At 33.1% G+C, this 15,104-nt stretch overlaps 1 long non-coding RNA gene across 1 annotated transcript; it reads right to left on the reverse strand.

Moving 5' to 3' along the window:
* Positions 1-2,015: 2,015 nt before the first annotated feature.
* Positions 2,016-3,399, reverse strand: LOC145054154 (uncharacterized). The gene is made up of 3 exons (XR_013684706.1): positions 3,266-3,399; positions 2,394-2,576; positions 2,016-2,304 (listed from the first exon to the last, which is right to left on the reverse strand). It is a non-coding gene; the product is annotated as an uncharacterized LOC145054154 (long non-coding RNA).
* Between the last annotated feature and the right edge of the window lie 11,705 nt (positions 3,400-15,104).

Here is a 15,104-nt window from a genome sequence, read left to right on the forward strand (position 1 = left end):
GATGATTGGGATGCTGACATGGTTGGTTGGTTGTGACGTGTGGTAGTTGGTCCTTATGGTGGTGGGTAAGTTTGAGTTTGACTTATTTAAAATATGTGAATTAGTATTAATAGCTTCTATTATGTTATGTTGTGAATTTTACGTATTAAACTAAAAATTGATTGTATTAAGTTGTATATTTTATATAAATTTTATGTTAAAATATGAATAAAGATATGTATGAAAATATTAAATTGTATATTAGTGAATTATTATGTTTATTAAACTGTAAATTATTTGTTTTAAACTATAATATTTTTTACACACGATATTTTTTTTTAAAGAAATCTACAATTTAGTAAAAAGAAAAATGAATTTTTCTAGAGATAATTCTATTTTTTTAATTAAAAATTTGTATATTTTTGTTGGAAAAATAAAAAATATTACAAAAAAAAATGGGAGCTATAGATTTTGTTCTATTAAGCTACGAATACGATCAGAAAAATGTCACTGAATTTAATGTTAATTTGGCGACGGTTCGGTGACGGTCCGACGGTGGTTCGACAACAATTGGCAAATATTTTATAAACTAGGGAATGAAAAACTTTGTTTATTAAAATGTAAATGTTGGATTTGTCTAAAATCTCTCTCTCTCTCTCTCTCTCTCTCTATATATATATATATATATATATATATATATATATATATATATATATATATATATATATATATATATATATATATATATATATATATATATATATAGGTTTAGGTTCTATGGAAAACAAAAAACCCTAAAAATCATAAAAATACTTAGAGATCACAAAACTTTTTTTTGAATTTTTTTTATAAAAAAGCGCAGCTTTTTATAAAAATTCGCTGAAAAAAAAATAAAAAATCAATTTTTTTTTTATAAAAAAAAAGTTTTTTTTTTTCAAACTTTTTTCCATCGATTTTCTTTAAAAACCTGCGATTTTTTTAGAGCATTATACCACATTAATAGTTTATTATTATCCACTTTTAAAAACCTGCGATTTTTTTAGAGCATTATACCACATTAATAGTTTATTATTATCCACTTTTAAAGCGTGTTTGGCAACAAGGTTTTGAAAAAAAAAATAGCCTTTATTTTTAAAAAAAGAAAAGCTCAAATTAAAGGAAAAGTTTCATCCTCCCTAATAAATGAAAATAATTTTGCCACGTGTCATTCTCTCATTAACTTGGACACTTGTCATTTTTTGGTATTTTTAATTAAATATTTTTTCCATTTGTCATTTTCTCATTTTTTGTATGTTTTCTTAATTAACATATAATATTTACACGTCAATTAATAAGTGACATAATTGAAAATAACCAATAAATTACAATATTAGTATTTATATAATATTTAATATGTTTTCTTTTAAATTCAATTTTTAAATCTTAAATTTCAAATCTAAAATTTCAATTTTAAATATATTTTTTTTAAACTTTCATATTTAATTTTTTATTTTATCAAACCCGTATAATATACGGGTCTCACACCTAGTTTAGGAATATGAACTTAAGGCTTTTAGCCTTTTAGTATCTAGATTTTAAATTTTATGTAATTTTTGTTATATCAAAAGTTTACAACTACTTATATCAAACATCTACATACAAATAAAGCTATACCTCAAGCTATTCGTTATTTTTGCCAAACATATTCTAATTCCATGTGACATGTAAAATCAAGAAAACCAATTCATGAATCCACCACCACTAATCTTCATACCATCTCTATAGAATTTATCTGCCTTTGTCAAAATTAAAATTCTTAAAGCGCATTAAAAAGCAACCAAGATTTCACAATGTCTACTTTGATCACTCAATTTTCTTATAGCAATTGGATCATCAAACCTTCAACTTTTCCATCTTCATATATACCTATCAAAGCTTCTTTATGTTTTTAACCACAAGAAATATCACATTCTTATGTTTTGACCACCGATGGATTCAGATAAAAGAAATGAAAGTTTAATGACTCAAGTTATAGAAACAAAAAGTACAGTAACATGTGCAAATAAAAAACAAGATTTAAATTGAAATATCCACCCAAAATAACCCACCATACATTTCAATTAAGTACACAACAAACAGCCTCCCAAAAGGATATGAAATTAAACATTGCCATAAACTATGCACATTTATTACCCAAAAAGTATCACAAAATCAAAAAGTTGAAATGCACATTGCAATGATTATGTTGAGAAACTAATCAGAAACAACTGTTTGCAGGGATAGTGAACTCTCAATTTCCTTGTTATTAGAATTTCTTTCTGCAACAACTTTAGACATACCAAACATCTGCATATGCATCATGATACTATAAACTTTAAGCATTGAACTTCGGTTTTCTGGGAATATGGGATTAATACTAAAGTTTAAAAACATACCTTTGAGATGGTCTTTTGGAAGCATGTCTTGTGTTCATCCATGGAAGCATTTATAAACTCATCAATGTGATCTTTTACATCCTCCAAGAAAGTTGTATCATCTGACTTTTTCCTTCGACATGATGTAATAACTGGAGCAGAAGCAACAGGGGGTTGACTTTTTTCTGTTGTCATATTTGGTCCCTTGAAAAAAAAAATACTATCAAGGAAATTTGAGTAAAAAGTCGAATGTCTAAACCATTCTTTGATTGTGAATAAATAAAAGAACATTGCACACTGAAAAGTATTAGCATTGATTTTAGTGGGGGGATAAATAATCATCATCAATTTGTGACAATGAGATTTAGCAAATATATAATCTTGAGCTAGAGAATGCAATGAAAGTACATATGTAATTAACACTGCACATTTCAAAGCAGAGTTCATGGGACAGAGGGAGCTAAACACAATTAAATTCTAGTATATGAAACATGAAATCGTGAAGCTAAGATATGGAGTTTAATTACAGCAAGTAGTATCAGGGTTTTTGAATTGTAAAGCGACAGTGAGTCTAAATGCGGAAAGGGATTAGGGCACTGGTTGCAATCCCTTTTAAAGATTACACTTCGCTAAACTCTCCTATCAGATTTTTCAAATTTTCTGATTTGTCAAAACGACAGATAAACAAATCCCTAAAGTTAAAATTCTTCCATTCGTTAAATTCAAAGTCCTAGAAATTCTTCAAATCGCAGTGTAAGATAAACTTTGCTCAAGTTTGTTAAATAGAACCATGGACAAATGAAATCCCTAGAACACGAAATTTCTTCAATTCACATCGATTTTACTGAGCTCAAATCTTATAAACTATTGTATAATATAGATGCGAGACATACCTTATTCTACAAGAGGAAATCAACGTGTGCTACGATGTTCTTGTAATAACAATCTTCTATCTGATGGGTCTTCCTTTTGCGAGATAATTTTGAAACCCCACTGTGTTTATGCGACTTTGGGATTCAGGTCGTGGTACTTTGATACTATTTAAACGGTGTCGTTTTCGGCTACGGGACCGCCTTGTATTTGATAACTTTGCTTATGTGGGTCTTTGGCCCATTCAATAACTTTGCTTGATTTCAGTAGCAAATTTGTTAATTTGGTTCGGTTCATAATCAAAGGAGAAGGTATAGTCTCCTATATATGCTATATATGCATGTAAATCGGTTCGGAACTGGAACAAACCCAAAAAACCAAAAACCGAATAAACGATAAATTAAGAACCAAAAGGTGAACCGAATACCATTATTTGATTCTAACTGGTTCGGTTCTGATCCCGGTTCTTTTCTACTAAGAAATATGTTATTTAAGAAGGTGTTTGGACCGCAACCTCACCAAACCCGAACAAAACTGAAAAAACCAAATAACCGTAAACTAAAAACAAAAAAATAAACCGAATACCACTATTTGGTTCAAACCGGTCCCAATCGCGGTTTGGTTGTTTGGTTAAAAAACTCATCCATATATATATATATATATATATATATATATATATATATATATATATATATATATATATATATATATAACCCCTCTACACTTTATTATATAAAAAACTGAAAAATAATAAAAATACCTATGCTATATAATAATATAACAACTTATAAAAATGAATGTTTGGTGGCCCATTTTCAGAATGAATGGCAACCGGGCTCATAAACGAGCCCACAATGTGTATTAAAAAGTTTACAACTCATCACAATCCACATATTTTTGTAGGGTTTATGGAAACTCATATTGGCTGCCACAAGGAAAATAAGAATCACCTCTTCCTAAGTTAAGAAGCCTATATGTTGGCTAATCGTACAAACAAAATGAACCTCCCTTTTGAAGAGTAATGATTCCACTCAATACATGACTTATGTATTGGCAGATAGCAACTTGAGTATCCGAATGATGAAAATGTGATGGTGTTGTATCGTTTGATTTTATTTACGTGTTCACATCGTTTGATCTAAATTTATTATAAGGTTGTTTGATAGTTACGAATTGAGTTAGAAGCCTAACTACAATAGTTACTGAAACCATATTTGATTATGCATATAATTGGTTGTGCCGAATGATGAAAATGACCAGTTTGTATTTCTATTTTGTTTGCAACTCAACATATATTGTTAAACCAAATATGTGTCAAACAACAATAGTTTTTATGTTATATGCCCTAAATAATAAATAAAAGATTAAAAATAGTTAAAGACAACTTTTTAACATAGTTAAAAGAAAAAGATAATCATTTAAGTCCGATAGAGACTAAAAGCGAAACAAAATTAAAGTACTAAACCATGAACACGGCTACCATTACTGTACTATCAGTTTTTTCAACTATTAATCTTTTGGCATTTAATTTATTTAAGTTTGGAGTTTTTGGGATTTTTGACTAGTCGTGGTGCGGTGGTGAGACCATTCGCTGCACGGCCACATCATTTTAGTTATGACGCGGTCATATGTGCACTGCGACGCGGTGGTGGTTGTGTTAAAAAACTTAGGTCTCAGACCTTGGCCTCATTAAATGTATAGTGTAAGGTTTGCTCCTCCTATTGCCTCCATCCCCCCAATGCAAACCCTTAGCCTTTATGTTCATTGCTTAGTGTGTTTTGGTGTTTTGAAGGGTTGTTCTTGAAGTAAAAGGCTTGTATTGCTTGAAGGTGTTGTGTTCCAACTAAAGTTTCAACCTTCTTGACCCACATTTGCTCTGTAAGTCTGAAAGCTTCTTGCTTTATCCTTCTCCATGCATATATCTTGGTTGTTTTGGTGTTTAAGTGGTAGTTTGGTGTCGTGTAGTGATTTCCTTGGAGTTGGAAGAACTCCAAATAGGGATATAAACGAATCGAACGAACACGAACAAGGGCTTGTTCATGTTTGTTCATTTAAGTTAGCCAAACAAATGAACGAACACGAACGGATAAATGAATGAGTTTTCTTATTGATATTCGTTCATTTAACAAATTACATTGTTCAAGTTCGTTCATTTATGTTCGTGAGCATGTTGAACGAACATAAATGAATGAACACAAACAAACAAAGATAAACAAACACAATTGAGCATATATGAACACAAATGTATATATAATATAATAATATAATTTAAAATTGAACATATATGAACATAAATAAACTTAAACGAACGAACATAAACAAATTTTCACGAACATAAATGAACAAACATGACCATTGTTCATGTTCGTTCATTTAACTAAACGAACGAGAATTTGTGTTCATGTTCGTTCATTTATTAAAAAACGAAATTCCCACTGGACGGTTCACGAATGGTTCGCCGAAAGTTTAGTTCGTTTACAACCCAACTTAAGAAGTTGAGGAATGTGTTATTTGTCTTCTGGACCATATGGAGTTGGAAAGATGGAAAGTCTTGCACCATTTATTAAACCATACAAGGAGTTGGTCAAGGTGCGGTGGTCGGTGATGGTTGACCGTTGAACGTTGACTTTTAACCAATTTGACTTTCGGTCAGACTTAGAGGTTTTAGGTTGTAGACTAAGCTGTGACCTCTAGTAATTATGGGTGGTGTGGGCAGCTGATTCTACGTGACTTCGAGTATCGCCATTTTAGCTCTTTGATCAGGTGAGTATTCTCACTATACTATGTAGGACATTAGGTGTCATGATATGCATGTTGTCTTTATGAATCTTGCTTGTATGTTTACATGCATGTTGGGTTTGACCCATTAGGTTGGGCCCGCTTGGTTGAAACAGATTGTTCACTACTTGGATAAACCGAATTGTCCAATTGGACAATTTAGATTGGACTATTTGGTTTGGATAATTGGATATTTGGATTGGTTTTCAACAAAACCGAATTATTATTTTGGATTTTGGATTGGTTTTGGTTTATAAAATAAGAACCGAATAGTCCAAAAAAACCGAATAAACATTTTTATTTATTTATTAATAATATATTTCTATAGTTATTTGTTAATTTTGTAATTTATTTTTTCAAATATGTTCAAAATGTTTCACCTAATAAAAAAATAATATGCATTTTCTCTCAAAAGTTTTCTATCTGTAAAATATTTAACTATAATATATCTTCTTATTAATTGTTTATAAATTTCAAATCACAACTAAATTTTTTTTTTCGTTTCTTGTGTAAAGTTGAGTAATATTATAATTGTATGTCGTTTTAAAATGTTTCGTTTTTGAAAAACGAATTATAAAAATCGATCCAACCGAATTGTAATTAGATCGGATCGGATCGGATTTGATTTTGGTTTGGACTATTAGGATCCATGTTTTGAAAACCAAAATCAATTTGGATTCACTTGATTGGATCGGATCAAACCGATCCATCCAAACGAACACGCATATAGATCGTTATGTTGGGCCTTTTATATGTATTATATATATGGTATTTTGGGAAACTCGTTAAGCTTTGTGCTTACAGTTTAAGTTTAAATATTCCATGTACTTTTAGAAAAAGAAAGGGCACGACGTGAATGCATCGCATCTGCTCTTGTGCTATTGAGATTTCCGCCCTTTGAGTTTGGTATGACTCTAATTTTAAGATGTAAACAATTGGTTGATTTTCCTTTATGAGCAAAAATTGAAATGGTTAACTTTTTCTTAAAAATGAAATTTTGGTTTAAAAATTTGGGACGTTACAAGTTGGTATTAACGCCTTGGTTTGAGGGATTCGGGACAGCACTGGGTGCGTCTGAACTTAACAGGATTGCGAGACTATTTTTATGAAAATGTTTTTTAAAAGTTTTTGTAAAAAGAAAAAGGATGTGATGTGTGCAATTAGCCAAAGCTCAAGTAATTAATTCTCAAAATACTTATACATGTTGTTATGTTAATTATGTTACTGAATGAGTGAAGCAGGGGCAAAGGATTTGCTAAGGATTACATGCGAGAATGCTTTTTAGGAGAGATTTCTTCTGATGCATGTTATGTGTTTGCTTTGTGCTTATTAGGGTTTATGCTAATAATGATGGATTGTCTAATGAATGCATTAGAGTGGTACATGATTATGACAAATAGCCTTAGAATTTTTAGTTCGGTCTTATTGCGTTTTCTTTTCTGATGAAGGTCTTATGGTAGATACATATATTTGAATGTCTATCTTATATTTGGTTATGTACGACTTTCATTCACGAGGCGATTTATCAGCATTTACAGAGACCTTTTTACGGAACAAGTAGAGTTGGAAAATCCTAGGATGCCTAGGAAGTATCTTAGTATTATGGGCACTCCTATGATAGAATGCTTGATAGTGGTTGTAAGGAAATAATTTAGAAGCCTTGGAATGGTTCTTGGGGTAGGTACGGATAGGTGTGGAAGGTAGTATAGGCCCGTATTATTAGAAGCACATGATCAATACTTGAATCAGGGAGAGTCATTGGGATTCCGAGAAGTTTGTAGTAAGAGAATAGTGTGGGATGACGCTATGTTCATATTTTGACCTTTATGTTGAATTTTTATAATGTTAATGACTCGACATGAAGGTGGTTCCAATTTCGGTTAATGATCAGGTTCTGGATTGGGTGATGCAAAGATACATGACTTGACTTCCGTGGAGATTTCGAGGGTTATCTTAGTGGGGCGGTGAAGGCACCCGCTCATGTTACCCTGAGGATTACTAATGGCTGTCTAATCAAGGTGGAGGCCCCTGTGGTGAAGAGTTGAGCCTTCCAGTTGACAGTACACAAGGCTAGAGCAGCAAAATTTGTTGTTACCAGTGTGCATTTCCTATTTTACTTTATGCTACTTTCCTTTTATGTGCTTATTATTATAATGTTTATGATTAGGGATATTCCTAGTCAATGATATGCCTGCTCTTGTTTTGTTTGATTTGAGATTCAGTTGGCGGTTTGTGTCCCTTGCGTTCGACAAGAACTTTGACGTCGCTCTGGGAGCATTGGATTACTCTCTAGTAGTGGAGATTGTTGATGATTGCACGGTAAGAGCATCGATAGTCTATCATGATTGTGTGCTTAATTTTTTAGTGTGAGGTTTCCGATTGATCTCATTCCAATTACTTTGGGATAGATGAAGGTGATTATGGGTATGTATTGGCTTAGTCGGTTTGGAGTTATGATTGACTGCAAATGTCAGCTGGTGCAAGTTCGAATCCCAATTGGGGGAGAGCTGCTTATTCATGGAGAGGGTGCATAGAGTAGCCTAACTATTTGTTTTGGTGCAAGAGCTAAGAGATACTTACATCACGAGTTCTCATGGTTTTTGGCTTATATTGTGGATACTCGGACAGAGAAGAAGAAGACCATAGTTGATGTGCCTATTGTACGAGACTATCCTGATGCATTTCCTGAGGATTTGATGGGAGTGTCTCCTGAGAGGAGGTTGTTGGGTTTTGAGCATTCTAACACTCCTATGGTGTACATGCAACCCAAGAAACCTTGGATTTATGTTTTGTCTATCATACATGCAAAATTGATTTTCCAAGGTTCATAACCTATCTAGCATACATGGGGAACTTTTAAACATAAAATATAGTAAGAAATACACACCTTTAGTTGCTTGGATTCCTTGAGAACCTTGCGATCCTAACACCTCAAGTGTGATGCCTCAAATGTCTCACACAACATCAAATACATTTGGAATAACCTTGAGAGAAATGGAACACTTCTAAAATCGGCTATGCCCTCTTGTTCACACACTAGTGCCGATTTTGGTTGCTCACATATTCTTTTTATAGTGTGTCATAAGTAGGGTTACACCACGTAAACCCTAACTTGACATGGCTCTTCATTTCCATGATCCATGGGTTCAAAAACACAATGGAGCATCCTATGGGTTTTAGCCCAACTTGATAATCCATGGAGCATTAGCCCACTATATAAGTATGGGTTTTGATCACTTAATTAATTCCAAATTAATTCTTGATGAATACTAGTTAAATATTATTAATATATTAGAACTTATAATATATTAATAAACCTTAAGTGTTATTTCTCTCATTTTGGTCTATCTAAATGCATGATGCCATGCAACCCAAATGGACCATGCTAATCGGGTCAAGTACATTCTAGAATAGTTATGAACTTAGACACCTAATCCAACAGTCTCACACTTTGATAAGTCTAATAACTATATCTGCAAGAATAACTTCAGGAACCGATCAGCAATCGTAGCTCTTTCAAGGTCTCATGGAACTGAGAAGACGATGATAATCCATTTTAAGATTAGTGATCATATAATCCTTTGTTCTAGATATCAGCCGGACAAATATATGGAACAATGTCTTACTTATTGTCTAGCAGTTTGTTTCTTGGTTTTCGATTTGTTTGACATAGAACTTAATTGAACAGATCAATCTTAGTTCTGACCGGGCCTGGTACATGGGTCAACACAAAATCATAGAGGGGCACATATATCGCTTCTAATCCAAGAAGGAACTGATAAACTTCGACTCATATGCTTGTTCTACTACTTGTTGAATCATACACAAAGGCACGTTTTATAACATCGAGTTACCAATGCGTTTACGCACAATCAATGTATAACCAACTCATAGGCAACATGTCATATCTCTAGGTTTGAAGACTTATATGATATTACCGTCTCACGATCACTCGGGATAAATTCCATGAAGTGATACCATTAAGCGTGGGTTGAATCCAATACTCAGAACTTATGAGCACTCATGAATGTTGCAGCAACTCTTGCTATGTCACATACCCTGGACATCTACAATCCAGCTTCATGACAGTCTTGATTCATATCTACTTCCAACATATGACCGACTGTGGATGGTTTGAATAACTTAGTCATTCAGGAAGAGTGACTTAGTTATTCTAGAAGTCAAAACATACAAAGTAAAACACAAGAATAATTTAATCAACTATGGTCTCAGAACTTATGAATATAAATAAAAACACCTTTTATTTATCACCATATTGATTACACATTATTCATTGTATATTGTTTCAAACTATCAACTTTATACTTGAATTAAAACAATAGTTGTCTCATGCTCCGAGCATGTACACTATATTTTCTAAACACTAGTCATGCCATACACCAAGTATGCACACTATGTTTGTCTAAACATTAGTCATGTCATACACTAAGTATGCACATTATGTTTGTCTATGATCTTTACACTGTGAAATAGATCGATTGAACATACTTCCAATGATACTCATTTCACACTCCCAAATCCTTACCATAAATGCAAGAATTCCAAATTTCTGCCATTTACCTAAATCTGTTAGATTCTAAACTTATATGCATTGGTCCTCTTGTAATGATTATGCATAAAGTCACAAAGAATCGTCAACAAACATTACAGAGTGTTCAAATGGAGATCAACACCATGGAAACGAAGTCGCATATTCAAAGTTCATTGCTTTGAACATTCATCTTGCATTAAGTTTCCTAATCTTACACAGATTTAATGAATAACTTCCACCTATGGGAATATTTCCATATTCCCTTTTGACTATTACTCCTGAACAAGAGCTGCCTCTTTTCAAGATATGTCAATATGGTCCTTTGAAAATTAACATTATACTTCCAAATGTCCCAGAGCAACCAATCTTTGGTAAAACTTAGATTGTCCTCGACAATTGCTTAATCAAATTAATCATATCCAGTTCTACTACTTTCCCCTCTTAATTCTCTAGGCATTTTGGAAAAATTTAGAACATATGAATATTATAGCCCATGCAATCGATCCTATATCCGAAGCATATGGGACACGATTCATAAATACATGATATTAGACCAGTTCTTTTGCTATAATATTTCTATTTCTGTTTGCCAAGTTATCATAATTCAGATTATGAAAAGGGATGCCGTAATCAGAATCGAATTTTAGAACGCAAATAATGGACCTGTATATAGAATTTCCTTATGTTGAGCCATTCCAACATAAAATTCATATATATCCTTGACTAAATATGATTAAAACATCAATCTAAGCTTTTAGAATTGAAGTGAAGTATAATTTCTTCTCCCTTAGTTATAGCAAAACAACTTTTCCCAATTGAAACATTTTGTTTTCTATTATTAACATTGCTAACTTGCAACACTTATTATAATTATCATGCTCCCACTTGCATGATGATTATTAGCATAAAACTTATGCTCCCACTAGCTTTGACATGTACTCAGAAATCAACCGGACTTCTATAAATCAATACTTAATTGACTTTCTTACCAAAGTTCATATTTTTGATACGAGATGTTTTGATAAAACTTTATCAAAATCATACAACTTTCCTTAGATAGCACACATATGTGTCTAAACAATTTCAGAACTATGAAGAGGGATGTCGTAATCATAGTCTCAATTGCTTTGACCTTTGACATTCCTCACAAGTCCATGTTAGTGTGCCAGTTAACCACACACACTCCACTAACGACTTTGAGAATGCAAATATCATAATTGCTATCTAATTAAAATCTACTTAGTGAAAGCGTTTCCTCACCATCATTTTCATGAATCGGAGAGAAAATTTATGACACTCTTATGGTGCATGTGTTCCTATCCATGTGAATTTGTCAAAACCATAATCACAAGACAAGGTTAGTGACAAATCCAAACTCTTATGGATTGAACTTGTGCAGTCTTAACTTCTTGCCACCTGGCAACACAAGGGCCTGCCATTGCTTCCAAGTTGTTATGTAACCAATTGAGAACTCTCAGAACTCATATGCAAAGCCAACTTTAACTGGAATGGGCATAGAAATAGGAATATGTCAACACGATAGGTTATAAACCTCAAGTTGTGTGCTAGTGATAAACTATAGGTTTTCCTTCTTGATTAGATCTAGAAGCCTTTTTCAAGATCTTTAAAACTCCCACTGTCCTCTTGACATCCTCTTGACATATAAGACTCACTTGCCAAATATTCAATAGATAGTGCGGATTCTTTATCAAGACAAACACTTCACACAATTGGCCTTAGTTCATCTTTGTTTTATACAAAATATCACAACTTACCAATTTCAAATGTACAAGAGTAGGACACATTTTACTCTTACATTTGACAAGTGTTATAAACCTTTCTTTAAGATATGTCACTCAAGTTACAATCATGGAGTATGACTCTAAGACTTGTTTTGGAATGAAGTATGACTCATCTTCTTGGTTTAACCACTTCAACAATTCATGATTCCTCTTCTTAGCTATAAGAATGCACTAAGATGTCCGTAGAGGAGCAATTATGATATGGTTTCTTAATCATTAAGATGATCACTCAACATGATACTAAAGTACTCTCCCATCTTTTCATATTAGAAATTTTTTTATCTTTCTGCCTAATTTGATTTTTCTAATTCGTCCTGCAATACATCGAACCTTTTTTCAATGTTTCAGAATTATACTTAAACTGGTAAGTATAACCATATTTACTTAACTTTAGTAAATCATGACGAATAGTCTTAACGATCTTTTGTGGTGAACTTGACCAGTGCACAAGAATGTGTACTCGATCCCTTAGTCCTTCACTTGACTCACATATACATGTAAAAAAGGAATTACTCTTAATTTTCCAAAGTTGAAAGTTCTCATTCATCATACTATACAACTTGCATGATTCCAAGTTTCAGTCCAATTGAAACCTTGGGTGATGAGAATCTTTCTTTATTTGGTAAATTTAGACACTACCACAAATGAAAGAATCAAATTCATATTTCCATTATTGTTAGAAACATATAAATATCAAAAAGCCATTGCAAGGAGATATATACTAAAATAAAATCAAAATTTTATTTATTTATAAAAATGCGGAAAAAAAAATTTCCTTACAATGCAACTTTAAATGAAAACTATGCTATTACATATTTCCTAACAATCTATCATAACTCTTTAAGTAGTAGCTCAAGAATCCGATCTTCGAACCCTGCAATTGAGATACATCTTCGCGATCAGATTCAACATACTCTTTCTTTAAGTGTCCTTCCCTTTGCTTGATTCTGCCAAACACCAAAATGTAACCGAGTCACATTTTGTATTAAGAATCATCAATAAGGAACTTAACAAAGTTAGATAACGGACTTGCCTGAAGCAGAATCAAACTTTCTGACTAGACCTTCTCTCAGATCTTTCAAGTAGTTAGGGCAGCTTTGCAACCAATGCCCTTTCCTTTTTGGCAATAGAACCATATGGGCCCTTTAGGAATGGTACATGAGACAATCTCAGACTTTACCTTTCTCTTTACCATTTGGTCAACCGATTTGACTATGGCCGATCCTTTTTCATTGGGAAGAGAAAGCTTTCTGGATTTCCAATGTCACCAATCTGTCAATGTCCATGGTAGTTTGGGAAGTTGATCTACTAATCAAATTTGCTTTACCAGAGCTCCAAATCATTTCTGATTCAGCAGCACCAAGCAAATAGATAAGATCATTAAGGGTCATGTCATAGTCTTTTACATAGTAGTCCATAAGGAAGCTCACTATGTGACTTAGAAAGTGATTGAACAACCAACTTTCTCACAACTTTGACACCTAACTCTCCCGACTTGTCATTATGTGACTTCATCTCCAAGATGTGATCACACATAGACCTTGCTTGCCAATAGGGCTTGAGTGACCTTGAAATTGTGGGATAGGGAGGATAATTGGAGGAGGTGGAGGAATTGAAGTATGATTTCCATGATCCAGTCACGGGACATCATGTTCATTATGAAAGCTTATTCCAAGAGTTTTGTGAATATCATAATTGTCTGAACCAGACATCTTTTGGGAGATATTCAAGATAGTTGATTTAAAGTCCTTAATATAACACCCAATATGAAATATTAAGGCTAGGACCTAGCACAATATTTTATAAATTGGAAGAGGGATGCTGTAATCCAAGCTATAAAATATTTGAAGGTAGGCGAATGACGATTCACCAATTTCCACCATGAAAAACAAAATAAATTATTAGGTTTTAATTGGTTTTGAAACTCCTAGATCTTTTGAGATTCATTGAACTTTCAATGGCATGTTTCAATCTCGAGTGTGCCCTTCAGGTTTTGTGACTGAGATGTTGATGATCACAGAATAAGGTGTGAAGTAACCATGCAAATTACTTGGTACCCTTAATGTATTACCCCTCAATCGATGTGCCGGTTAACCACACGCGCTCCATCAATACTATGATAAACATTAAGTTACCCTTTGCCTACCTTTTTAAGTCCAGCTAGTGTGTCAGTTAACCACACGCGCTCCAATAACCGACTTAAGCAACGTGCAAAGTGTAATTTCATGGGTTAGCACCTTATTCACTTTTTCCTAAAGTAACTAAGATTGGGAATTTATAAAAGATTTATTTACTTTATATTCATAATTAATACTTTTAATGAAGGGAGAATTCTAGTCCTTGTCCTACCCGTTCGGCTAACGACCCTCCACCAATCATGGAAGCGGTGGGTGAGAGTGTACACCCATTAAGTTGCCATTTTATAGGCAACAACCTTATACCCCTGTAACAACGTAAAATTTCCAATTTAATTTTTAATTTTTAAACCACAAAATGTATATCATATCATAATCTCAAATCCAAAACAACAGTGTTTTCAAAACAAATCCCAAGATCTCTCTAATGTGAATTCCATCGGTGTGGGTGTGTACGAGTCAAGCCGTCGCCTTCCCACGGTCCTCGCTGGTACCTGAGACATCAAACACAACAGCTGTAAGCATAAATGCTTAGTGAGTTCCCCAAAATACCACATACCACAAGTACGCCACTCGAGGCTAACCCGACCCTCCG

This window comes from Lactuca serriola, chromosome 5 (assembly GCF_051521515.1).
Source record: "Lactuca serriola cultivar US96UC23 chromosome 5, Lser_US96UC23_V15, whole genome shotgun sequence".
NCBI lineage: Eukaryota > Viridiplantae > Streptophyta > Magnoliopsida > Asterales > Asteraceae > Lactuca > Lactuca serriola.